This window comes from Myotis nattereri (assembly GCF_964212035.1).
Source record: "Myotis nattereri genome assembly, chromosome: 1".
NCBI classification, from domain to species: domain Eukaryota; kingdom Metazoa; phylum Chordata; class Mammalia; order Chiroptera; family Vespertilionidae; genus Myotis; species Myotis nattereri.
This window is the reverse complement of record NC_138075.1, coordinates 68090890-68117186: the sequence shown is the minus strand read 5'-3', so window position 1 is coordinate 68117186 and position 26297 is coordinate 68090890. Positions and strand designations below refer to the sequence as shown.

The 26297-nt window shown below is 55.1% G+C and overlaps 1 protein-coding gene and 1 long non-coding RNA gene across 2 annotated transcripts in view; one reads left to right on the top strand and one right to left on the bottom strand.

Moving 5' to 3' along the window:
• The first annotated feature begins 2786 nt into the window (after positions 1–2786).
• PAK6 (p21 (RAC1) activated kinase 6) overlaps positions 2787–26297 on the top strand; it is a 38444-nt gene continuing 14933 nt past the window's right edge. Inside the window, exons 1-3 of the mRNA XM_081113169.1 lie at positions 2787–2801; positions 4027–4107; positions 16776–16893. The gene's annotated coding sequence lies outside the window, so the exon portion shown is untranslated. The remainder of the gene's footprint in view (positions 2802–4026; positions 4108–16775; positions 16894–26297) is intronic.
• LOC308526579 lies at positions 15056–15676 on the bottom strand. The gene is made up of 2 exons (XR_013996561.1): positions 15586–15676; positions 15056–15326 (listed from the first exon to the last, which is right to left on the bottom strand). It is a non-coding gene; the product is annotated as an uncharacterized lncRNA (long non-coding RNA).

The window sequence follows — 26297 nt, the reverse complement described above, 5'->3', positions numbered from 1 at the left end:
GAGCAACAGGCAGTCAAGCTTCGCAGAGTTTTCTCCAAAGGCTGGCAGATCACACACTCCCCTTTCTACAACCTGTGAAAGAAATGGATGTCAGTTTGCAGATATTTTCACCAAATCAATAAGTCATGCAACATTATAGAGCAGAGGAATGAGACTGTGCAGGCTATCAGTTTTCAGAAGTCCCTTGCCGCGACCTGCATGGCTGAATTCAGGAACTGAGGAGGGGCCGATGCACAAATGAAAATGCTACACATTGCCGAAACCGGTTTGGCTCAGTGGATAGAGCGTCGGCCTGCGGACTGGAAGGTCCCAGGTTCGATTCCGGTCTAAGGGCATGTGCCTGGGTTGCGGGCACATCCCCGGTGGGAGATGTGCAGGAGGCAGCTGATCGATGTTTCTCTCTCATCGATGTTTCTAACTCTATCTCTCTCCCTTCCTCTCTGTAAAAAATCAATAAAATATATTAAAAAAAAAATTAAAAAAAGAAAAAAAAGAAAGAAAATGCTACACAAGAAATATGAATTTAGATGGCATTGCGGGCCAGGTGGAGCCTCTTTCTTGAAGAGACACACCAACTTCTGGCCTGGTCCACTATTTATTTACTTGAATACACATTTGCCCTTTAGCAAGGCATACAGGCATATCAAAGGTAAAGTCTGGTAAACAGTAAAAGGATTATCAGGTTAGGAAATTGCCTTGAGCCACCGCTTTCTCAACATGAACAATCCGTCCTTAGCGTCAGCCCTGCTAATGCCCAAGGTCCATCGGCCTTCCGTGTTCCTTGGTGACAGTATTGGCAAGCAGTGGCTTCCCGCAGTCCATGAAGACAACACAAGAATCAACAATTACAGACTATGACACTCCAAAATTTAAAATTATTAGAAAAAGTGCCAAAGATGCTGTGGTGACCTTTGGCTGGTTTGGGGCCTCCATCACCCTTTCCTTTAGAAACAGCACCCTAATCTTCACCACATCGTGTCTGGTGACAGAAGCACTGTGCCCCGGCTACCCCACCACCACCAAAGGTGGATACATGACCTGAGGCGGCCAACCAGATGCACCCTGCTCTGGACTAGGTGTGGAGGTGCTCTAGGTGGAGTGTGTGGTGGGAGCACTTCTGTCCAGGTCAGTCCTGATGCCTAGAGACCTTGGGGCTGCCCTGGCTTCTGTCCTAACTTGATGCTCCAGACTTCTCATCAGTACTGGGAATTAGTTACCTGATGGCTATAAAAAAAAATTTCTTTCTTGCTCGAAATGGAGTTAAGGTGGGTTCCATGGCTGGTAGTTGGAGGACCTAATTGAAGTTTTTATGATTAATGCCATGTGCTCCAATACTGTGCAGTTCAATGTGTTCAGCTTGAGACCTTTGCACAGGAAGTGACTGAGGTCCCGGTTTTGGAAGATTAATCTGCCACCAGTTGGTAGGTGGATAAGAATAAGCAATGAGCAACACAGTCATGACAGCTAAGAAGAAAATTCATGTTTACTGAGCTCCTGTGCCAGGAGCTTTGTTCACTTAATTCCCACAATCCTGGAAGGTGGGCAAAATCACCCCCATTGTGTGGATGAGGGAATTGCGTTTAGTTGGTTAAATAACATGCCGAGGTCACTTGGTTGATGAGCAGAGCTGGGACTTGAAGTCAGGACAGCGAAAACTCATAGCCTGGGCTTTTAACCAAATGCCATGTTGCTTTACTATGGAAGAAAATGGATGAGTTTCCAATATAATATGAGCAGCCTAGTGCCACCTCGGAAATGAGGGCCAGGTTCCCACCTGTCAGCAACAGTGGGCCCTGGGAGCAGGAGCTGGCCGGTCAGGGGCCAGGGTGGCACCTGCAATGAAGCGGCAGGGTGTTGGCCCCGCGGTGAGCTTTTCCAGGTTGACGGTCAAAGCCACGGAGAGGACGGTGTTCCACCCGCGCGTGGGGAGAGAGGATTAGGGAGTCAGAGCTGAGCTTGGGCATCCACAGCTGGATTCTGGGAGAAGTAAAGGAGCCAGTGAAGGAGGCGGGAGGCTGGGAGAGAGGGCACGGCGGCAGGCCCGCTCCACCTGGCGCGCTCAGAAGGCTGGCCGGTAGGTGCATGCGCAGAAGAGCTCACGAGACTCACCTGCACACGCCCTGGTTTCTGACGGGGGAGGGGGCATGATTCGCACGGGGCGGTTGAGTGGCTGGTTTCACTGGTCCCTGCAAACCCAGGACGCCAGCGTTCACGCTGCCCAGCACTCCCTGTGTGCCACTCACAGCAAAACCAGCTGAGACCCGGCAAGGGAGCTCAGCCCAGCTGTGTCAGGGCCAGGCAGGTCTGAATCCCGCAGCGCTGCGGGGGTGGGGAGCCTGGGAGGTCTGGCTGCGGAGCTGGGGGAGGCGCCCCCTGATTCCGGCAGGCAGCTCTTCCTCTCCTCCCGCTCGGTGAAGGAAGGCAGGGGAAAAGGCTTTTATAAATAGCTCCAACCCCAGCTGATTTGTAAATTCAGTGGGTTTGGTTTTTTTTTTTTTATGTCAATGACATCACTCTCCTCCCCATGGCAACACTCGACGATATCAAAATTGCCAAGCAACGTTGGAGCAGGTCGCTGCCTGAGGATTTAATGGAGAAATCCCAAAGTGAGCCGGGGCGCGCGGTGGAGGAGGGGCGCGCCGTGGCGGGGAAGGAAGCTGGGGCCCGCCGCCCGCGCCGCCGGCCCCGCAGCCCTGCGCCCGCGGGAGCTCCCGGGCCGCGCTCCCGCTCGTAGCGGTGGAAGCAGGTGGAGGAAGGGCCGCTCCCCGCCCGCCGTGCCGGGAGCGGGAGCAGCCATCCAGGTGACTAAGCTGGCCCACTGGCACTGAGTCACCTGCTGGCCCGGGGGTTTCTTTCTTCTCTTTTGCATCTGATTATTTTGGGAGCTGGAAACTTGGAGCTGCATCTGAGTCCCGCCCCTTCCAGCCGCCCCTCCCTGCCTTGGGCTCCGAGGAAGATGAGACCTGCTGAGACTCTGCCACCCCTTCCTGAGGTTATAGAAGGCGCTGTGGGGGCCGGAAGTGCCATGGGAGAGGCGCCAGCCACCGAAGTGCAATAGCCGAAATGGTGATCCGGCTGCCTTGTCCTCCAGAGGTGCTGGGAGAGGAGGGGAGTCTGGTCCATGCCGACTGGATTCCTCCCGGGCTGGCTTTGAACTCACCTCCCACGAGGTTTTTCTGTAAATGAGTGGCTTCTAGGGTCAGAGTGGCATTTGGAGAGCGAGGCTGGATTGGCTTAGGCCGACCTGGGCAGGTAGGTGGCTCTGTGCTGGGTGTGGCCCCACGTGTGAGAGAGTGTGTGTTGTCCCCGTGCTGAGGACAGCAGGGAGTCCACAGAGAGCCGAGGATGCGGGATTTGGCAGCAGCTCGTGCTAACTGATGCTGGGCCAGCCCAGGTCCTGAGACGGGTGTTGTGGAAAGGGACACAAGCGCCTGGCCTGAGCAGGGTGAGAGCAGCGCCCGCTCAGACAAGCCCAGGCCCTCTGAGTCCACAGCTCAGACACGCGGCAGAATGCCGGGGCAGGGAGCGGTCCAAGGGCTGGCCAAGGATGGAAGCCAACCTGCCAGCCAGCCGGACAGCACATCGCTGCTCCCTCTTCCGACAGCCCTGGGCTCTAAGGAGACAGCTTTCTACCCAGGAATGCTGTCACTCGCCCATGCAGTGCCAGTCAGCATCTATGTGTGTTCTCTGCCAAGCTCACAGGGGCGCGTTTCCTGAGAAGAGCGCCGGCCAGGGCACAGCTTCCCCATACTCAGGGCCCAGCCAGGGGCCACTGCTCAGCCTGGCCCCCACGAGGCATGCTCTGGTGCGTGTCAGGCCGAGGGGCGTGCCCCCCCGCCCCCCCCCCGCCTCCCCCACACAGCTGGCAGCCTCACGGGCACACCGGTGAGTAAGCTGCGGAGGGAGGAGGCTGTGTGCCCACAGAGGCAGGACGACACCAACCAGGAGCCTTTGGGAGAAGCGGCTGGGTGAGAAAAGCACTGAGGTTTTCTTTTTCTTTTCTTTTTTTCCCCCTTTTGCCTGAAGGGAGTGGCGCTTCCTGGGCTAGAGACAAGCACCAGCCTGCAGTGGGGAGCTCGAGGCCCAGCTGCCCGGAGGAGCGACACGGTAAGGTCCCGGCTACCTACATAGGCTCGGGCTTCCCAGGCAGGGGTGGGGATGTGGAGGTGTCCAGGCGATGTGCCATCTGGGCAGGGGCAGCAGCTGTGGGTTCCTGTGGGCCCCATCCTACCTGCCACTCCCTTTCCAGATGGATTTTGAAACATCCCAGTCCAAGCTGGCCTCTGGCTTCCCGGCTAGAGAGCGAAATGCTTATTTCTGCTGTTCCCGCCTGTGCCTCCCCTCCTGCTGGGCCGACCCAGTGCCACCAGGACACCCCTCCAGGATGTCCTCTTACCCTACCACCTCGAGGACGCTCCCCTCTTGTATTCATCCCACAGATATTTACGGAGCATCTTTGGGGCCCAAGCTCCAAGTCATGCCCTTATGCAGAGCCTAACCGGGCACAGATGCTGACCCTGACACTCAGTGGCAGGCCGGGTTCCGGGGGACTGGCTGAGCAGTGAGGCCTTGGGCTCTTCACTTCCGCTGCAGGCGTTAGAGTCCTGGTTTGCTCTAGGGTGTCAGGCCCAGTGAGCTTGGGGTGTTAAAGTGCCGGGGCCCAACCAAGAAGCAAGGCTAATATAGCGTGGTTTGTTCTTCCCTGGTGTCACACACCAAGGCCGGGAAGGGGGGGGGGGGGGCTGCTTGGGTTCTTTTCTACGCCGGGAACTGGGCTCTAAGAGTTGAAGATAAGCTCTAGGCTGCCAGGCCCTTGGGTCCCTGGAAGCTCATCAAGCTGGGAATCAGGCCTTTGGGCCAAGCAAGGGGTCCCTCTGCAGATCAGGAGGGCAAGCGGGGAACCCTAGTGCCTAGTCAGGACTGGGTGAGCACCAGGAGCAAGGCTTCTGTTCTGGAAGCACCTGATTTGGGTGGGAAGCTGTGTGCCCCTGTGGGTAGCCACAAGGGGGGAGTGTGGGGGCTGCACGGGTCCCGAGGACAGACTGACTCTGTGCGCTGAGTTCCTGGGACGTGCCAGGCATAGGGAAGGTGCTGCAGGAGGGGCACATGAGCCCAGCATCAGGATGAACCCTGACATGTCCCCACCTGGCTCTAGGATGAGCAAGTCCTGCTCTCCCCCCTGCAAAAGGTGACTCCAAGCCTGGGGGTGCGGGGGGATGTCTCTCGTGTGTGCAGAGCTGAGCAGCGGCTGGTGCCCAGCAGCTGGTGCCCAGCTGGGTTCAGAGTGGCAGAGGCTGTGGAGTGCCTGACAAACAGCAGGCTAGCAGGGTGGCAGCTGATGGAGCCAGGAGGGAGCAGAAGGTAGAGGCCAGGTATGGGGGCAGGAGAGGGAAAGCCTGCCTGGAGTTTAAGATGGCGGAGGGAGGCCCTGGACACTGATTGTCTCATGCCTGCCCACCTCTGTGGGACAGCCGGCAGGGAGTGGGCGGAGACGCTGAGAGACTGTATTCCTTACCCAAGGGGCCCAGAGACACCTCTAGCACACTCTGTCCTGGGTGCAGAGGCCCGAAGGCCTCGTGGAAAGCTGTCCTGCGGCCTGAAGCAGGGCCCTTCTCACAGGATGCCCTCTCCACCAGGAGTGGGAAGGCCCAGGCCTCAGGAGCCGTTTCTAAGACTTGGGCAGTAGGAAGGGTGCTGACAACCCTCACCCACAGGCATTCCGCAGCTGCCCCTGTGAGGGCTTTGGGAGAGAGTTCATGCCTGTGGCCCAGCCTTGGTGGAAAGAAGTGGGCCACAGGCTGGAAGAGCATGGAAAGGTGAAAGCTTCAGAGGCAGGAAGAGCTCTCAGCCTCCTGGCCCCCGCTGGGCCTCCTGCCTGGGAGAGCAGGCTGACCGGAAGCCCCTCTTCCGAGCTTAGCCCTGGGGCCCATTAAGGGCTAAGGTGAGATGTGAAGGGTGTGACAAGAAGGGGACTATGTCTTTTCTTGGCAAGATGAGTGCTCCAGGCAGCCCTTGGAGATGGCGGTTGGCACCTTGTTCTGGCTCACTTGCTTGTGGGCAGAGAACAGGGGTTGCCTCCTAAGTGCAAAACACGGGTGGCAGGAGCAGGGGGTGGGAGGAAGAGCCACGAAATGACCAGGACAGAGCCCTCGCCCTGGGGAGTGCACAGTCCTTCAGCAGAGGAGGGAAAGGAAGCATGGGGCCAACCCCACCCGAAACCAGCCGAGAGCCATGATCAGCAATGGGCGGGCGTGGGGGTTGCCCTTCTCTTCACTCTGGGTCCCTGATTCATCACGGTAATTGTCAGCCATTGAGTCCAGGTAATTTATAAATTTAGACCAGTACCAGGAGATGGTTCTTAACATAGAACTTTATAAAGATGAATAAAAAAAGATTAGCCAAGAGTGAAAACACAAAGGAAGAAATAGCTTCTACTGTTATGGGCAGAAGGCAGATTCTCAGAGTGATAGATAGGAAAAGGCAGAACAGTGGATGGTTACCAGCAGGTGAGTGTCAGGCCCGGGGCTGCCTCTTCCCGCCTGGGTGACCTCAGATAAGTTACCTCACCTCACTAGGTCTCAATTTCCTTTCCTGTCCAAGGGAGATAATTACAGTGCCTATGAGTTCGGGCGGTTGAGAAGATTAAGTAAGGCTATATGCAAATACCCTTAGCAGCATGGCTGGCACATAAGTGCTCAGCAAAGATAATGTTATCATTGTGATGAATATGACTGTTAGAGGGACAAAGCGCCAGGAGGGAGAGACCACACTGGGGTTTTCAGGGCAATCAGAAAAGGCTTCATGGAGGAGGTGGCTTTGGAAGAACCCTTCCCTGAAGAAAGCTAGCTGTCAGAATGCTGATAGATCCATGCCCAATAATGCTGGGAAGGAAAGCACTACCAGATCCATTCTTTTCCAAATGGCAAATTGTTTATCCACTGAAATTCTCTAAGGAATGGCAGAGGCTGTGGAGTGCCTGACAAACAGCAGGCACTATTAAGAGTTCCCTTCTTTTGGGGGGTTCTAGAGTTTGAAGTCTTGAGAACTTGACGTGAACTGTATATAGTGAAGGAATCCAAAGTCTGACTGTGGTCACACTCTTCTTTGGGCCTGCAATCTTGTCACAGGGTGGCCCTGATTCCTTGAAGAACTGCGTACTAATGAGCCCCATCTAAAGCACACACTTGGAGGTGCTTTGTACAGAAGGGCCAGCCTGGAGACCACAGCAATCTCCTCGACTACCATGACGTGACTTAGAAATGCCCAAGAATCATAAGGCTCAGACTCAAAGGGTTATCATTCTATTAATTTAAGAAAGGTAATCCCAGGTTCTGTTCACCTAGAACAGTGGTCGGCAAACTGCGGCTCGCGAGCCACATGCGGCTCTTTGGCCCCTTGAGTGTGACTCTTCCACAAAATACCGACTTCTGCGCATGGGCCACGAAGTTTCAATCGTACTGTACGTGCGTGCCCGCATGTGGTATTTTGTGGTATTTTGTGGAAAAGCCACACTCAAGGGGCCAAAGAGCCGCATGTTGCTCGCGAGCCGCAGTTTGCCGACCACTGACCTAGAACAAGGCAAACCCAGAACATGACAGACTTTCATATCCTGGGGGAATTAGCATACAAAAAAACAAACAAACAAAAAATGGGTTCCCTCATAACTACATGTGGCCTCTCAGCCCCAGCAAAGGGACACCCACACTGGCCAGCATCTATACTAATAAAAGGGTAATATGCTAATTAGACCAGATAGACGGGACATCTTCCAGACGTCCTTCTGGACATCCTTCTGGACACAGCGGCAGTGCTGTAAGGGCTGAGGGCTGGCGGTGCGGGAGTGGGAGAGGCCGCGGCATGGGCCTGTCCAGCGTCGAGGCCCCTTCTGCAGAGGCAGCCACAGAGGCAGCGGCGCGGTCCCGTCCTGGTGCCAGGCCTCCACAGAGGCTGGACGGGGTGCGACCTGCTGTGCCTCAACCTCCCACAGCCCCTCCCCCGGCGGGCCTGGCCCCAGATCGCCTCCCACCCACCAGTGGACGGGGCCAGCGCTAAGAAGTGAGGGCTGAGGTCCGGCAGCTGCAGTGGCAGGCTGGGCTGAGGGGCCCCCCACCCCCAGTGCACGAATTTTCATGCACCGGGCCTCTAGTTTTCTATAAAATCTCATTATGACAAATCAGGCAGTGCAAAATCAGGCAGTGCAAAGACCCAAGTCTTTATAGAAAGACAACGAGGACCCTTTTGTACACCTATGGGTTCTCTGTGGCAAAACTGCCCCCTCGGAGTGCTGTGTCGTCGGCAAATGCCCGCATCTTCCTGCTTGGCTCTGGTTTGCCCAACCCTCAAAGCACTCAGGCCCCTGAGCCTCTGGCTGAGGGGGTGGGGCAGGGCTGTGATCTGCACACTCAGGCTGTCCTGGACCTGGAGTGGGGGCCTCTGGGTGCTCAGAAAAGAAAGTCCAGAAAGCTCAGGTCAGCTGCCACATGGTTCCGGTTTCTAGTCCCAGTGCAGCAGGTCCCCCCAAGGCAAATAGCAATGAACCAGTCACGGTGCTCACGGCAGCCTGCCTGTGTGCCCCGTTCCTGAAGGCTGCAGCAGCGGCAGGGTTAAAACCAGAAGGACTGGTTCTCTGGTTCAGCTTCCTGGCCTAGAGCCTCCAGCCTCCATTTTCTTTCTTTCAGCTTCAAATGAGGCTTCAAGTGGAATTACGCAAAAAGGCGCAGAGGGTGTAGGGAGCCGGGGACCCGTTATGCCACAGCCGCCCTGACCATCAAGGGCACAGTCCCAGGTCAGTGGGTAGATGCACAGAGGTGGAAAGGGCTGCTCCAGAAAGGAGCTGGCCTTGGATTGCTGTAGCACATGCAGGCCAAAGGAAGTCCCCAAGAATGTTTAATCCAGCCCCCAAACTTTTAGAGGAAAGAAGAGCCCCAGAGAAGGAAAGTGGGTCCTGGGAGCGCACAGCTAGCGGCAGCAGGGCCAGTTTCAGGCCTGGGGTCTCTGGCTCCCAGTCCAGTACACTCACCACCCAGACGGCCTTTCCATGGGCAGCAGCATCAAAGGCACCCCGAGGAGGGACAGACACTTGATGGCTTGAGAGAGGTGGCCTGACCTGACAAAGTGGGAGGCCAGACAGGTCCCAGCACTCCTCTGTGCCTCCTGCCCTCATGGGGCCCTAGTCCTGCCACCCCTGCCCCCATCTTGCTCCACATGGAGCCCCAGCTCAGCTCCTGCTCAGTCAACAGAGCCCCCAAGAAGAGGCTCTACCCACCCCACCCAGGCCACTCTCTGAGTGTAAATGGATGGACTCAAGTTGTATTTGCCTGGGAAGCACTTTACATTTTAACTAGAAGGCTGTCATTGCCTTAAGCCAGAGAAGGAGGGAATGATGAGGGCATCTAGGAATGAAAGGGAAATCTGGGCAGAGGTTAGAGGAGGCAGCCTTTTCAACGGTATATACTCTGACCCCAGGCAGGAGTATAAACGTCCACTGGCCATCATCAGATGTTGGATCTCAGAAGCAGGAGGCCTATCATCTGTCACCCTATCACCAGGCCCAAGTGGACAAGACGACTTCCGTATTACACTGCAGTGGGCCTTACTGGAGATGGTGTGTCTGGGGTCAGGAACGGTGGAGAAAGGTGGAGGTCTCAGACCCGGGGGAGGGATGGAGCCAAGGCCAGGAGAACAAATGCAAGGCCAGGAGAGCGCAAGGGTGCAGGCTCCTATGGAGGAGGGGGGTCAGGACAGGAGGAGGAGCTGCCTCCAGATGGTCCATCATCCCAGCAAGGGCATCATGCCAGCCACCAGTGAGGGCGAAGCCATACACGCCAGGCCCCTGCATGTCAGCACTCACATGAAGATCCTGAAGGCTGCTACCATGGGGCAGTCAAGGTGTGGGCCAGAGACTCAGAAAGGAATGACCCTGAGAAGGGAGGGCAGCAGCTGCCTGCACCCCTCCAGGACCCTCTGAGCACAGCACAGCGCAGGGCAGACACAGAAGGCAGAGTCCAGCGAGCTCTACAGCCAGGTGATCAGTGCTCCCGCAAGACCACACAGCCCACAGCCTGTGAACTTGTGCATTTAGAGTTAAGGCACTGCAGCTGGAGGGCTGTGCATGGGGCTTCAGCAGCCAACACTGTGCTTCCTCAGGCTCTTTCCTTTCTCTGGCCTGAGCCCTTACCCGGCCACAAGCCTCCTACTCCCCCCCCCCACTCACCCGTCCTTCCTTAAAGTCAGGCCCTGGGCACCCACTCCAGACTGGGGCAGCCACCAGAGGCTCAGGAGGGAGAGAAAGGACAATGAATGGCTTCCATTCAAGGAAGCTTCCAGCTGTTAGTTCTGCCAGCAAAAATGCCAGCCAGAGAGCGAAACTGCCAGCAACAGACATTTGGATGGCACTTTGGAGCCCATTAAGAGTAGAACCTGCAAAGTGATCATAGTGAGAAGATATTAAGTGAATTTATCATGTCTCTAAAAATGAGTGTCCTCAGCACAGAGGTGACTCTCTCTTTTCCCAGCCCTCCCCAGGGTGGCTTATAGCCCCTTGTACCTGGGAAAGGTGCCCAGCCTGCGCTGCCCTTGCTTCAGCCCCTGGGGGTGGGTGGACAGTGGCCCCTGCATCTGAGTGGCTTGTCCAGGTCACCAGGCCCCTTTGGGAAGTCAAGCAAGTCTGGGCCCAGTGTCAGTTTGTGTTTGGAGAGGACTGGCCTTGTGTATCCCATTGTCATAGGGAGCCTATCACAGGTGTAGAGCTTGAGAAAAAGATGGAGAGAGGCTAGAGCAGCGGTTCTCTACCTGTGGGTCGCGACCCCTTTGGCGGTCGAACGACCCTTTCACAGGGGTCGCCTAAGACCATCCTGCATATCAGATATTTACATTACGATTCATAACAGTAGCAACATTACAGTTATGAAGTAGCAACGAAAATAATTTTATGGTTGGGTCACAGCATGAGGAACTGTATTTAAAGGGCCAGAAGGTTGAGAACCACTGGGCTAGAGGCTTCTGGATGTGGAAGTCTCCCTCTACTGAGGTTCAGGGCAGCAGCCAAGCAGGGGAGCCCCATGGACTTTTCCCAAATACCTAACTGGGCCCAGACAGTGCTGCCCCTGGGCTGGGTTCTCTCTCCAGGATCTGGAGGGGCTAGACCTGTAGAACTGACTTCTTAGCAAGTTCTCCTGGAAGAACCCTGGCATCCTGCCCCTGGGGCACACGGGGCTCAGTGACTCCCCATGGCAACTACAAGCGTGCATGGCATGGCAGAGGGGACCCTCCTCCTCAGTCCCTGTAGCAGCTGTGAGGGCCAAGGGTCAAGAACTTTTCACCCGGTTTGGGGTGCTGATCCTCCGGGCCCCTGCACTCCAGTGTCCTAGATCTCATCATTTCCCCACCTTCTGAACGGAAGCTGGCCCATTATACACATCCCTCCCCTCTTATACACATCAAGAAGCTGAGGCTGAGACAGGCTGGCAGTCTAGAGCAGGGGTCCTCAAACTTTTTAAACAGGGGGCCAGTTCACTGTCCCTCAGACCATTGGAGGGCCGGACTATAGTTTAAAAAAAACTAGTTGGCTGCTAAGCAACAGGCAGCAGCAGCAAAAACACCCGGCGGGCCGGATAAATGTTTTCAGCGGGCCGCATGTGGCCCGCGGGCCGTAGTTTGAGGACCCCTGGTCTAGAGGGGCTCCGAGCGTGCAGGAAGCCATGTTATCTACAGCTAATCTCTCTCTCCTCTGCTTAAGGACCCCACGGGCCTGGCAATGTTAACTCCCTCAACTCACGCTCCCAGGCCCTCAGAGGTGGCCACCTGCCTCTCAGCCTCATCAGCAGAGAGAGATGGTGAGGGACCATCAGGGTGAGGGACATTGCTCAGGCCACCCCAAGAACAGGAAGGGACAGCTGTTGGACAGCCTGGAAGAGAGGGAGATGAAGGAATCTATAATAATAAAAGCATAATATGCTAATTAGATCGGATTGATGAACAACCTTCCGGACGTCATTCCAGACATCCTTCCGAACCAAGCCCCAATGGCAGGGGCCAAGGCAGAGGTAGTTAGGGGCATCAGGCAGGCAAGCGAGTGGTTAGGGGCAATCAGGCAGGCAGGTGAGTGGTTAGGGGTGATCAGGCAGGCAGGCAAGTGGTTAGGGGCAATCAAGGCAGTCAGGTGAGTGGTTAGGGGTGATCAGGCAGGCAAGCAAGTGGTTAGGAGCAATTGGTCAGACAGGCAGAGGCAGTTAGGGGCAATCAGGCAGGCAGGTGAGTGGTTAGGGGCAATCAGGCAGGCAGACCAGTGGTTAGGAGCCAGCTGTCCCGGATTGCGAGAGGGATGTCTGACTATTGGGCCTAAACCAGATGTCAGACATCCCCCAAGGGGTCCCGGATTTCGAGATGGTACAGGCCAGGCTGAGACACCCCCCCCCCCCCCACCCGTGCAAGAATTTTGCATACCGGGCCTCTAGTCTACTATAAAGACTGCCCCTCTCCTAGGGCCAGAGGCTCCCTCTCTTCCAGGCTCCAGGGGGTTCCTCCAGCCAAGCAGCAAGCAGGTGAGCCAGGCCCCACCTTCCCAGCAGTGCCTGCATGTGGGTCTCCTGGTGCTGGGCCCACGCTGGGTCTGTGAAGGACACAGGCTGGATGCCGGGATTTCAGGCAGGGTGCTGACTCATGACTGGGGCAGTCCAGCACCTGGTTCCTAGCAGAGCCTCAGGGACAGGGTGGGAGCACCAGAGGTCCCCTCTGCCCCTCACACCCATTGCTGTGTGAGGGTCCTCACGCCCTCGTCAGAAATGAGGGAGGGTTATCCCCCACCGCTCAGTGTCACATGACTTACCCATCCAGGGTGGCACAAGAAGGCCAGAGATCAGTGCCTCCCCCAGCAACTGTTCCCAGGAACTTAACCCGACTTGGTCAAGTCATATCAGACAGTCCTTGGAACCAGGGGCCTCTGAGCAGGATGGAGTTAAGAGAACAGTCTGGGGGGATACACTTGGGTTGAAAATCTGGCTCCACCACTCAATCACCACAAGACCCTGAGCTGGTTCCTTAACCACTCTGAGCCTCAGTTTCCTCATCTGTAAAATGAGAACAATAGTATCATTCTTCTGTGCCAAGGTTGTGGCAAAGACTTGGGTGAGATAATGTGTATAAATAGCTTAGCACGTGGCCTGGCCCACCGGAAGCATATAATTGGCAGTAATAATAATTACTATTATTATTACTATTACTAGAGGAGGGCAGAGTCCTCCAGAGAAAGGAGTGCTGGGAGTGAGTGAGCTTGTCAGCAGTCTTCCTGATCCCCAGGCAGCTTTTCAAGTCATGCAGCAGAAAGTGCAGGGAAAGGATAATGTGTTTGTGTTTCTAAACCACAGTCGATCCATATCTTTCCTCTTTGGTCCTAACCCAGGCTCCCAGCCCTAGCTGTAGGTGCTCAGACGTTACAGCAGGCCCCGACAGCCACAGGCAGAGAAGGAGCCAGGAAGCGCCCGCCCCGCCCAGCGTGCCTTCCCAGACAGTTCGGGTTGGCCAGTGCCCCAGTGCTGGTGGGGCTCCAAGAGCCACTGGCGGTGGTGAAATGTCAGTTCTCAGTGTCCGTGTCTAGAGCTCCTGCCCAATTTGTAGAATGGCAGTGTATGGACAACTCCCTCGACCTGAATGCCTCTGCCAGCTGCCAGGGCTCTTCAGAGGAGGGTGTGTCTGGTCCCTTTCCCTGTGCCCAGCACAGCGCCATGGGAACAGGGCCAGAGGGAGGCACGTGGATGCTGGAGGAGATGCTGTCCTTCAGGCTGTTCCTGCCACTTCCTGCACTCTTGCTCTGCCCTCTCATCCTGGACAGGGCTGAGTTGGGGGTGAATCAGAGGAGGATAGAGAAGGGGGATCACACACAGGAATTAACCACTCAGGACCCAGTCTGCACATCCCAGCCATCCTAATTTGCAGAGGTCACCCGGCCCAGGAGCGCTGACCCACCTGTAGATGCGACCACAAGTGCAGAAACGTGGGGTTGTGATGGGCCGGCGAGTCCTCTCGTCCAGCCTAGTATCCAGTACGGGAACCTTAGTTCTAGCATACCTGATAGTTATCTGGGGTCTTCAGTTCATGGTCAGTCTTACCTCCATGATCAGTCTTATTTGGAAATCTCTGACTCTCCGCAAACCCCATTGATGTTCCAAAAGGTAGGAGGACCTCAGGGTTACCTAGACTCACTCCTTACAGCATGAGGATGGGACTTGGCTAGTAGCCTTTATGGGATACCCAAGCCTGGATTCAAACCAAATTAAATACCAGTTCACTTTTGATAATATTCTAATGTTCACACTTTATCACAGTTCAACAGTTCAGAAGTACCGCTTGGAGTTGTCGTTTTGATATATAAGGTATTTGTATAAAAAGAATGAATTCATGTGTGCATCTGTGAGTCAGTAAAATATAATTTAGGGTGTTGATTCTAGGTTCAACAATGTTAGGCATTTCATTCTAGCTTTGGTTCATGGATCATTTCAAATCCTCAGCAACCAGTAGTCCCTGCAAACCACACCCCCACCCCCACCCCCACCCCCCACAGCATAATGGGCTTTCCACAGCCAGGACTCCTGTGTCCCTGGGTAACTAAGCTTGGAGAAAGCCGTATTTGTATCACAGGCCCCTTTGTCCTTGGCTCTGCAGGCAGCTTCCTGGTGGGGGTGGGGGTGGGGTGGGGGGTGGGAAGGGGGAGGTCAGAGGTTGGCTAACAGAGTCAGGCTAAGGTGTGGCCTGAGGAAAGAGAAAGAATCCCCTTGGGAAAGACACGGAGAGGAGAGGAGACAGAGGGTAAGGAGAGGAGCAGAGACCTGCCTGCAGCTGCCCCAGCTTCCACACCAGGCTCCCGCTCACAGGCCAACATCTCCAGCGGGCACCGCCACGCTTCCCCACAGAGGCTGAGGGCACTGGGGCTTGTGGTGCAGCCAGACAGGGTGCAGGCCTGTTTGGGGCGCGCGAATTCCCACTCACCACCTTAGCTGTGTTTGGCAGGAGTCTAGAGTAAACTGTGCATAAGCAACAGAGCCCATATGCAAACGCGGTATCCATAAATTGCACTGATATATCTAAAGGATCAATGAACAAAAATGACACATGACAGCAGTGACCTCAGTTAACAACTGAAGTTTGAAGTTCCCAACAGTGACAGAAATCTCTGCAGTCCTGGGTCCGCTTGCTGTGACTGCAGCCACCCAGCCTCTGCCTGGGGGCCATTTGGAGTGCAGATGTGCTGAATCTCCAAGCCAGAATCCTCTCAATTGGACACAGGCCTTCCTGGGGGCCAGGTCTAGGACAGCAAGGGTCTTCTCACTTCCCTGTTTGGGGAAGAGACAGGCAGGTGGTCCCTCCCTCCCCCCTCCCCCACAACATTAATGCACAGGAGAAACCACCCTCCGAGCCAGAGGAAGCAGGGCAAAGGGCAGCCAGGAGTGAGCCTCCCGCACAGCCATCCTGCTCCTGGGCCAGGGCACTGCTGGGCGCAGCGATGGATGGATGGATGCGGGCTGTGGAGTCAAGCCCCACCGTTTGGGTGCAGGGCTCCTGAAAGCTTACTTTCCCCCAGAGGTCCCCTACCTGAAACCAGAGGGTTCTCGGAACTGAGCAGGGTCTGACAAGGAAACTGGAATCTCGCTCATTCCAGCTTTCCTGCCCAAGACCGTCTTAGGGCCTCGTCCAGCCAGACGGACAGGCCAAGGTGGCAGGTGGCAGGTGGCAGGACTCCAGCCGGGGCTCTCCAAGGGGGTGTGGGTGGGCCCGCAGCACCTCCAGGGCCTGAAGGAGGCAGCTGGAGCATCTGCAATGCAAATGAAGGAGTTAATTACACAGAGAGGGGCTCAGCGGATAATCAGGTCAGGCCCCGCCAGGCGGCCCAGGGACCCCCAGGGACTGGGAGCCACCGGCAGGCCACAGCGGGGCATGGCTGGGGTCGGGGTCCTGAGTCGAAGGGCCCGAGGAAGCGGGAGCCCCGCGTTAGAAAGGGTTGAGCGTGGAAGCGCCCCTCGGGCAGAGAGGCTCACGGCCACGGCCACGGCCCCCCGCGTTCTGGGGCGGCTTTTCCAGGGCTCTGTTCGCCGCCGAGTCCTACCTGGAGCCACACCCTGAAATCAAACTCGCGGCCAGGTGAGGCCGGCGCTGCACCGACTTGTACTAGTCAGCGCGGCCTCCCTCGCGCTCCCGGCGCCCAGGTCCCTCCTGCGGAGGGCGGGCCTCCCTGCCTCTGCGAGGGCTCCGAGGCTTCCTGCTCGCAGGTGGGTGCGCCAGCCGACCCCTGGAACTGGCGGTCCTCCCCGGGCTACGGGACGAGCGAGCGGGCAGGCCTCCCCGAACGCGCGGCCCCTTTTCCCGGTTCTCATTCTCGGCAGGTCGGGCCGCCGGCGCCGGGCGAGGCGCCAGAGCGCAGGGCCGGAGAGGTCGGGCTCTGCGACCGGCACCCGCGCCACGAGGGCACCCGCGCCACGAGGGCGCCCGGCGCGCGCCCCGCCGGCGGAGGGGTTCCCGCCCGGTCGGCGCCTGCGAGGTGGGCTCCGGGGCTGCGGTGGTTCCAGGGTGGCGGGACCGGGACCGGAAGCGCTGCGCGTACTGTCCCCTCCTCCCCTTGCGCCGGTGGAGATACCGCCGCCGCCCCTTGCACCTGAGCAAGTGGCTTAGTGGGGAGGCTGGTCTGGGGCGGGTTGAATGCTCTGGATTGCGGCCATGCGCAAAATCCACCCGCGGGGACACGTATGGCATTTGTCACAATGACTTTCTTATCTGTTTCCCCCCAGGCCCGCGGGACTGGCCGGGGAGGTCCTTCGTCCTCCCTCTCCTGGTGCCTGAGAGCTCTGCCCGCTGAAGGGTGAGGAGCCAGGAAGAAGAGGAGGCAAGGAAGGCAGCCCGCGGCAGGTGAGTGAGGGACCGCCTGCCCTGGCAGGGTGTCCAGGAGACCAACGTGAGGGACAGGTTGGAGGGGCAGTGAGGCCTTCTTGGGCTAGCCCATTCTTGGTACTGCTAGGCAACAGTGATCCCTTTTTTCTTTTTTAAATGTTTTTATTCTAGTGAGAGAGGAAGGGAGAGAAGCATTGAGCGGTTGCCTCCCCCAGGCACCCTGCCTGGGGATTGAGCCTGCAACCTGGGCAGATGCCCTGACCAGAATCGAACCAGGGCAGCAGCGGTTCCTTTTAGGTGCCATGTCTCAGTCCTTAGTGGATGTGCATTGTTACTTCCATCGCTTCAGCCCACAGCAGGCCGCTGAGCTCCAAATGCCCCGCCCTGGCCCGGCCTCTGCATGTCATCAGGTCTGATGCCCGTCTGGGGCAAGACAGTGTCACCAGAGCCCTGCACCGAACTCTTGCTTGGGGAAGAGGCTCCCGAACAGGAAGGGCAGTAGCAGGCCCAGCGCCCGTGCTGAGCAGCGCGTTCCCCGGATCTCCAACCTGCTAAAATCCCCCCAGGTTTTCTGGCACCCAGGGCGCAGCATCCAACGCGGATGTAGGTGCTGCGAGGAACACTAGGGCCGAGACATAAAGAGCTCCCAGGACGTGGACTGCTCCCTGTATCTGGCCCCCTCCTGGCATTCTCTTGGGCTCGTCTGATGTGCTTCTCTGGGTGGGGGAGTTGGGACTGGGTGTGCTCAGGTCTTTTGTGGCGGGTGCAGCATACACTGCGATGCGTTCTCATGCCGTGCACAGGACAGCGGCTGAGCACCCATTCGGAACCAGAAAAAGCGGGGTTCGAATCCTCACTTCACCTTTGATCGCTTAGGCAAGTTGCTTTGCTTCTCTCCCAACTTGAATGTCCTCGGCGATAAAATGGGGAGGATCATGCTTTCCTCACGGGATAGTTGTGAGGAGTCACAGTGAGACATGAGAGCAGCCCAGCAAGGGACCATGTCTCACCTCCACTTGTCAGTATTGGAAAAGCGGAAGCTACCTGAGCGCCCCTCGCTTGGAGAACTTGGAGAACGGTCTGACTGTGTAGCAGGACGTTGTGGAGGCCGTGAGAGCAAAGCAATGGGAAAGCAGTAAAGGCAGAGTGTCCATGGGGGCAGGTAGTGAGGTGGCGCGGGGAAGGGGCCGTTTCTGGAAGGGGATCTGAATTTGGAGGCAGAAACAGCAGCATGCTCTGAACATGTCACATATGGTCACATGTTCATGGGTGATCCTGGTCACAGGTGTGGCCTGGGGTAGGAGGAGCCTCTGGCTTGAGGCTTTCAGTCCTGTCTCTCAGTAGCTGTGTGATCTGAGACGGGTCATTTAACTTCTCTGGACGTGACAGAGGAGAGGGGCTTGGAGCTTGGAGTTGGAGAGATCTGAGTTTGAACCCCAACTCCACACTTACCATCTCAAACAGTTACTTCTCTCCAAGCCTTGGTTTCTTACCTTGCAAAACAGAGCTTATAATATCTCTCTCACAGAGTTGTGACCATTAAATGCACTAGTAAAAAGCACCCACCCAGCACAGTGCCTGACGTGTACAGTGTATATCCCTTTCTCATCTCCTCCTTCCTCTCCCCAGCCTCCTGTCATCTTTAAAATGCACCCAGTAAAGCAGGATTGGCCCAAGTCACAGTGCTATTGTGAGCATAAAGTGAGGAGGAAGACAGTAAATATAGAAAGTTAAGGGCTGTATAAATATAATCATGCGTGTGTGTGTGTGTTTGTGTGTTGTGTGTGTGTGTTGTGTTGTGTGTGTGTGTTTGTGTGTGTGTGTTGTGTGTGTGCGTGTGTGTGTGGTGTGTGTGTGTGTTGTGTGTGTGTGCGTGTGTGTGTGGTGTGTGTGTGTGTTGTGTGTGTGTGTTGTGTTGTGTGTGTGTTGTGTGTGTGTTGTGTGTGTGCGTGTGTGTGCGCGTGTGTGTGTGGTGTGTGTGTTGTGTGTGTGTGTGTGTGTTGTGTGTGTGTTGTGTGTGTGTGTGCGCGTGTGTGCGGTGTGTGTGTGTGTGTGATTGGGGACCTAATTTTGTGAGTAGGGACTCTAGAGGTTCTTTCTAGGCATTGCGAACTATGGTGAGCTCAGGCCTCTGCCTGCGGAGGCTGTTGAAAATCTGGGCTGGTGAGGAGGTGCCTGGCCTGCGGCCCTCCCAGGAAGGCCATTCTTCTCTCTTCCCTTGGAGATAACCCCGTGCCCAGGAGAGCACAGTACTGTGGACCCAGGAGGGGGTTAGAATTTCGAGTACAGCGAACAGAGGTCAGAGAGCTCTGGCTGGAGCTGCTGCTGGACCACAGCTCTGCGTGTGCAGGCTGGAGCCGGGCCTGAGAGGCGAGCCTGAGTCAATATTAACCTCCTCTGGCTGGCCAGCCTGGCTCTTTGGCCTCTTATTCAACTGGAGTGTTGACACAAGTGATTGAATGAGCTTTATTATCATATTCTTTTCAACAGCAGCCCCATTATCTCTCCCCTGGGGATTCACTGGGCCTGCAGTGTGGGAATGATGACAGGGGCAGGGAGCCCAGACGTGTGGGCTTATTGTGTGCACAGTGCCCTCTGCCCTGCACACACAGCTTCTCTCTGGGCCACTCCAGGGGGACCACAGGACCTGAGCGCTACTCGGCATCCTGGGGACACTGCAGCACAATGGTCCTGGGCAGACCTTACAGAGGCCCAGGCAATGGCAGTGAGGGCCACAGTCTGGGTCTAGGACCCACCCCCTGCAGGTGACAACCAGGCAGAAAAGCAAATCAAATTCTCTTCAGGCCTTTCCCTGGCATATTTTTGGGGGCCAGGAAAGTGTGCTGAGGTGCCACCTCTCCTGACACTCATGTCATATGAAGAGGGACAGATGGTGTCCTGGACCCCTGGTGGAGGCTGAGGGGAGACAGAGGGCAGGGGCGCTGGGGAGGGGGAGGAGCTCGCCATCAGCAGACTCCCGGAGCAGTGTGAGAGCAGGGACAGGCTTCTGTTGGGAAAGCCACTGAGGGGCTGCAGTTTGGGCCGGAGCAAGTCCCTCAGGGCGAGCAGCACCATCTCTTCCTGCAGGTGGTGAGCTCAGGAGGGTGTCTAACGTCTAAATCCTTTTGAATAAATGAGTGAATCGTATAATTTTATATTTAAACAAACCCCAGAAAATAAAGTTTGAGAAAAATCTTCTGACGGATGAGAATCCTCTAATGAGAGGCTGGCTTCCGTCCACACTGTCGTCCACCAGGGGCCGAGACCCACACGGCCCCTCAGGAAGGGTGTGGGGGATGCCAGTTCCCAAGGAGGCGTGAGGAGGTTGGGCAGCCCGACTGCAGGGGTCAGCGTGGGAGGTCAGGCTCTGGAGGGGACAGGGTCCTCTGTGGTCACTCTGTGACTGGATGGTGACAGCAGCAGGGGCGCCTGTGTGATTGCTGTCGTTCCTCTGCCTCAGTGCCATGGTTCTAGAATGGTTCCTCTCCCAAAGCAGCACCTTGGGTGGGCCTGAGAACTACGCAGCGTGGGTGCTGGGAGGGGACAGCCGACTGCAGCCAGGTTCCCATCAGGATCTGGGTCAGACAGACGTGGCTCTGCCCCTTCTTTGCTGCTTGACTTGGGCAAATCATTAATCTCTCTGAACATCAGTTTCCTCATCTGCATAATGGGCCAATAACAGTCTTACCTCACAGGCTTGTGGCGAGGAGATTTTGTATGTGAAATACTCAGCGCACAGCCCAGCTGTGAGGCTCAGTGGTTGAGTGTTGACCTATGAACCAGGAGGTCACGGTTCAATTCCTGGTCAGGGCACAGGCCCGGGTTGTGGACTTGATCCCCAGTGTGGGGCGTGCAGGAAACAGCCGATCGATGATTCTCTCTCATCATCGATGTTTCTCTCTTTCTCTCCCTTTCCCTTTCTCTCTGAAATCAATAAAAAATATATATATTTTCTTAATTAAAAAACTGCTCAGCACACAGCCTGGTGCTCACACTAGGCATTCCCTGAGTGGTGGTTACCGAAAACACCCAAATGGACCCTCAAGCTAGAGCAGATGCTGTCTCCTCTCATTGTGCTGGAGAAGCCGGCAGGGGTGAAGGAGCCCATTCCCTGGTCACCAGCTGAAACGCTCAGGCCTCGGAAAGAGAGTAGGTCACGGCCACAAGCCGCTCAGGATCCCCGTTCCCTGGGGCCACACTGAGCCAGAGCTCAGCTCTGATTAGCAGGCCCTGAGCCTCCCGAGGAGGGAGCTGGGGTGCGCCCCCCACTCTGGCTCACTGGCACTCAGAGCAGGGCCCCGGGTGCAGCTGCCTCCTCTCTTCCATTCGCCTGGCTCCCTTCCTTACAGTTAACCACCATCCCAGAACTTAACCCACCAAGCCCACCCCGTTCAGAGTAGCTGTGTGCTCCTTTGGACTTGCTCTCTGGAAGCCACCTTCCCAGCCTGCAGAGAACTCTTGTGAATCCCTTCCGTGGGCTAAGTGTCGTTTCCTTGAGAGGGATTTGATGTGTGGACATAGTAAAACCCACTCGAAGCCAGGCCTGGGAGGCGAGGTGGCTAACCAAGTCAGACACCGCCGCCTCCGGTGAAAGCAGAGGCGACAGGCTAGGAGAACAGTTGAGGTTGGCTCAAGATGGCCCCCAGTTGTCCAAAGAGAACTTCTGGAAGTGCTGGGGCATGTCTCAAACAGAGTCGCTCCCAAGGGTCTGCCTCAAAGGGCAGCACTCATTTGAATGTCTGAGCTCCAGTCGGAGGTTTAAATGCAGACTCATTTCTCTGTAGCCGTGTCTTGGGTTTGTGGGGCCCTACAGCGTGGTGGCCCTGGCACCCCAGGCCCTGGCAGATGATGGATGTCCTCCTCCCAGAGGAGAAGCAGTTCGAAAGGGTGGCCCGCCCACATGGCTGTTCTGCTTACTCTGTGATGGACTCAAGACCGGCCAAGCCACAGTGCCCTGCTCTGAGGGCCACCACCCAAACCCCATGTGGCCGCGGGGCAGTAGCATCAGCCACGAAGCTCTGCCTACCACTCCTCGAGCCACGCCTGTGGGTTGCCCAGCTTCAGGCTGAGCAAGACCCTGTGGAGGGGACCTGACCTTGCTGGAGAGAATCCACTCCTGCTGCTTTTGAGGCGTTTTTCATCTGTGCCAGGCCCGACAGCAAGGCCGCCAGTATGAGCTTTTTGGAATCCTTTACCCGCCCTTTGCAAGGCAAAAGGAAACCTGGTTTCAAACAAAGTAAGGGTCAGCCTGCAAGTCGGGGCAGCCCCAGCTCCCCTGGCTTCTGACTCACGCATCAGCCCAGGAAAGAACCTAGCAATCTTGGATGAGGAAGCGGGCCCTGGCCCCCCCCTTCTCCACACTCCCATGAGTTTGCTCAGGCTGCTCAGCCCCATTCCGGTCATAGAAACTCGGGGAAGGAGGTTAACAGCAGCCCAGGGCCCTCCGAGTGGGCATGGCGGATGGAGCAGGGACTTAGGAACCACATCCCGGCCCGGGCCCGACCCAGTCACATCCTAGTTCTGTGACTTTGAGCAAGCCCGACCCAGTCACATCCTAGTTCTGTGACTTTGAGCAAGTTACTTTCCTTCTCTGAGCCTCACCTGGATTTGATTACCATTTGTGAATGATAATAACACCTACCCACCAGGGTGGGTGTGAGGATTAAATCTGTGGATCCTTGGAAGGGCCTCGCACATAGTCAGTGCTCAAGGACAGTAACTTTCCTTTCTGTCTCGGGTCTCCTCTAACATGACAGTCCCGCTCCTCGTGACCCCAGCATGTAGTTCCCTGAACTCTCCCACCAGCTCTGCCCTCGGGGTTACTGGGCGTGGCAGCACTTCCTCCAGAAAACCTCTGCCAGGAACTGCCCGGCTCCTCCTCTGCCAGCTCTGCCCAGGGAGCCTCCTCCTCAAACTGGTTTGGCCTGGGCTCTCCCCTCCCCGCACTTGGCATCCCCTCTGGTCCAGTCCTGGGCCAGCCAGCCAGAAAGTACTATCTGCAGACATTCAGAAGAGCAGAGTTCAAAGCATTCCTGTCCCAGCAATGCCTCCCCGCCTGGGAGAGAATCCTCAGCACCTCCCTGCCCTGCGATGGGGAGAGGTGTCAGGCAGACAGGAGGTCACCCTGAGGCTGAGCTGGCCCCTGCCTCTGTCCACTTCTACTGCAGAGTCTCAGGCCCATATCACTGCCTTCAGGCTCAGCAGAAGGAAAGGTAGGGACTGGCTCTCTGAAGGAAAATTGTCTTCCTTCCTCCATCCCCCTCCTTCCTTCCTCTCCCTCTCCCACCTTCCTCTTCCCTCCTTCCTCCCTCCTCCTTGTTCCTTCCTCCTCCCTCCTCCCTCCTTTTTTCCTCCTCCCTCCTCCCTCCTTCCTCATTCCTCCTCCCTCCTTCCTCCTCAGGGGTAACTCCTTTGAGGAAAGCTCCTCCACTAGATGCACTGAGTGTGGATGCAAAGAGGTGAGATACTGGGGGTGGCAACTTTAAGGGTTGGCATGGCCTGATTTGGTTTAACACTGCACCCTCAGGGCCGATGCAGCAACCACTCTCCCTCAGCTCCCGGGTGGGGTCGGGGTGGGGCGGGGGGCGTTTGGCTTAGGTCTGAGGTAGGAACGGGGGTGGTGGTGGTGGTGGTGGTGGTGGAAGATGGAGAACTAGAAATGACAACTTGACTGTCGAATCTCAGAGGGAAGGCAAATCTCAGAGGGAAGGCTTGGGTGGGTGGGTGGTGGGAAGAAATCAACCAAAGAAAGACCTTGTCTGCATATATGTATGCATAACCCATGGACACAGACAATGGGGAGCGGGGGAGGGCAGGAGCGGCTCTATAAGGGGTCAATGGGAAAAATAGGGGATACTTTCAACAATACAGATTAAGAAAAAAAGAAATGGCAACTTGAGGCCCCCTGTCTGGGCAGGCGGGTGTACTAAGGGCGTGGGCTCTGTGGCTGGAAGGATGCAGAATGTTTGTGTCTCAGGTGTTTCATATCCAAGACTTGGCAACATTAGATACTTGCAGGAGGCAGCTGATCAATGATTCTCTCATCATTGATGTTTCAATCTCTCTCCCCTTCTCCCTTCTTCTCTCTCTAAAATTAATAAAGGCTTATTTAAAAAATCTATATATTTTGGCCTGGCCGGTGTGGCTCAGCAGTTGAGTGTTGACCTATGAACCAGGAGGTTATGGTTCAATTCCCAGTCAGGGCACGTGCCTGAGTTGTGGGCTCGGTCCCCAGAAGGGAGTGTGCAGGAGGCAACCAATCGGTGATTCTTTCTCATCATTGATGTTTCTTTCTCTCCCTCTCCCTTCCTCTCTGAAATCAATACAAATATATTAAAAAACATGTGTGTGTGTGTGTGTGTGTGTGTGTATTTGTTTTCTTTAGAAAAGCAGTCTATCATCTTTAAGGAAATTTTAGAAAAGTAGAAAGATGAAATAGGAAGAATCACTTATAGCCCACCAGTCAAACACAACAATAATGAATATTTTTCTGTATTTCCTTCAACTATTCATTGTATTCATACTACATTTACAAGATAATCTAGGTGAAATTTTTATTAATTTTAATTTATTTATTTTAGAGAGAGAGAGAGAAGAAGGGAGAGAGAAAAAAAGAGAGTGAGAGAGAAACATCGATTTGTTGTTCCACTTACTTAGGCATCCATTGGTTGGTTCTTGTATGTGCCCTGACCGGGGATGGAACCTACAACCTTGGCGTATTGGGATGACACTCTAACCAGCTGAGCTACCTGGCCAGGGCCTAGGTGAAATCTTTAGAAAGAAGCCCAACTGCTAACCTGTGACATTAAGGATTCTACTTTGGTGTGGAAGAAAAAGGGTTTTTGTGGAAAGTAACCTTACAGGGTGATCTGATGATCAATTCCTAACTGGGCAGGTCATGGTGGGGAGTCACACGCCAGCCAGGCCTATAACTTCTTTAGCTAAAAGGCTTATCTTTGCCTTCAGCAAGCCCTGTGCATTGTTCCTGTGCATCTTGGCTAACACACCTCTGAAATGCCCCCTTTCAGACCCTCCTTTAAGCCTGGGAGCACATCATCTTAGCAGTCCTGTAGTCCAGGGCCACCTTCCTGTGATCCTCCCAGTGCTTCCTCCTCACTTTCAAATGCGTAAGAGAAACGGCAACACTCTTGTTCTCCGGAGCATGTCAGAGCTTGCTCCCGAGCAGATGTTGTCAGTTTGGCTCAAATAAACTCTTATCAACATTTTTTTAAAATTCTGCTTTGGACAAAGAAAACCTGGTAGGGGTCCCACGAAGTCACTCACAGGGGCCCTGGGGCAGGGGACGGCCAGACATTGGGCGCCCCCTCTGCAGTCCCCACCACCACTCCCACCAGCTTTATTATTTTATCTTTCGCATTTAGACCCAGTTAATTCTGAGGGATGATACGAATTCATTTTCATATGGATATCTAATTGCTTCACTACATTTATGGGAAAGGTCATCTGTTTCCACCGCATTGCAGTGTCACCTTTGTCATAAATTAAGTGACTGTATATGACTGAGTCTATTTCTGGATTCTTTCTTCTAGTCCATTGGTCTAGTCATCAATCTGTGTGCCAATTCCACACTACATTAATTAATGTAGCTTTATAATAAACCTTGGTATCTAGTAGCGTGATCCTCCAACTTTGTTCAAGATTGTCTTGGCTCTGGCCAGTGTGGCTTGGTTGTTTGGTGCGTCATCCTGCACACCAAAAGGTGGTGGATTCTATTCCCAACCAGGGCACACACCCAGGTTGTGGGTTTAATCCTCAGTCAGGGTGAATGCGGGAGGCAGCCGATCGATGTTTCTCTCTCATGTTGATGTTTCTCTCTCTCTCTCTCTCTCTCTCTCTCTCTCTCTCTCTCTCTCCCTTCCTCTCTCTAAAATCAATTTAAAAATTTTTTTTTAAAGATTACCCTGGCTATTCCTGGTTCTTTATGTTTCTCTATACATTTAGAATCAATTTGTCTATTTCCACCAAAGAAATACACCGGGATTTTGATTGAGATTGAAATAAATCTGTAGGTTAATTGGGAATAATTGACATCTTTACAATATTGAGTCAATTTCTGAACATCCTTCAATATCTCTCATTGTTTTATACTTTTCAATGTAGAAAACTTGCACATTTTTCATGAGATTTATTCCTAGGTGTTTGATATTTTAATGGTATCTGAGGTTTTTTCCCCCTGATAACACTTCTGAATCAAATGAGAGAGTTCTTCCTGAGACCATTTCTCCAGCTTGGATACCAACTGGGTGTTCAACAGTTGAGTCCTTTTCTCAGGCCTTTCTTTCTGCCTCTGTGGAGAATGTTCTGGAATTGTTGTTGGGGTAGCCTCAGGGATCCTAGAGTCATTTAGATGATTTGCTAAAAATTCTGTCTCCTGCAAAAGCTGGGCCCTTGGGCTGGGCAAG